This window comes from Sinocyclocheilus anshuiensis, unplaced genomic scaffold, assembly GCF_001515605.1.
Source record: "Sinocyclocheilus anshuiensis isolate Anshui unplaced genomic scaffold, SAMN03320099.WGS_v1.1 scaffold1014, whole genome shotgun sequence".
NCBI classification, from domain to species: domain Eukaryota; kingdom Metazoa; phylum Chordata; class Actinopteri; order Cypriniformes; family Cyprinidae; genus Sinocyclocheilus; species Sinocyclocheilus anshuiensis.
In genome coordinates this window covers 1,119,413-1,119,908 of record NW_015540943.1, presented here as the reverse complement: position 1 = coordinate 1,119,908, position 496 = coordinate 1,119,413, and the positions used below count along the sequence as shown (strand labels likewise).

Below are 496 nucleotides of genomic sequence, written 5' to 3'. Positions count from 1 at the left end.
AGAGTGCATAGTCAGTCCATGAGTAGCCTAACCTCTCCGCTCGGATCGCAGGTGGATTTCCCTCACTATGTGAGTGAGAGAGTGCTGCCGGCACATCCAGTTTTATGTGAACAAAACTGGATGCTCTCCCTCTCTCTCAGATATTGCAAGTGTGCGTTATGCAGTGGGCACCGACCGGCTGAAATTTAAATCTGCACCTATGGCATTGGACGACAAAATAAAACCTCGTCAGAGCCGTAATGCGGCGCAGAAGTGTGCAGTGTGTGCTTGCCGTGCGTCTACATTTGAAATAACGAACCTGAACACGCAAAAGAGGCGATGTGAACGGCTATTTTTTCCCCGTATGTCATGTGTGCAGGGCTCCGTTTTTATGATGAGAGTAGAGGAAAGGTTGAGAAAGCACTCCAGGTAAATTTTCTGGTTAAATGTACCAGGTTTATATACTATATGTATATATATATATATATATAGAGAGAGAGAGAGAGAGAGAGAGAGT

The 496-nt window shown here is 45.2% G+C and overlaps 1 protein-coding gene across 2 annotated transcripts in view; it reads right to left on the bottom strand.

The window, feature by feature from the left end:
* The window catches only part of LOC107689728 (GRAM domain-containing protein 4-like), a 78,349-nt gene that overhangs the window by 5,454 nt on the left and 72,399 nt on the right, over nucleotides 1-496 (bottom strand). The window lies entirely within an intron of this gene.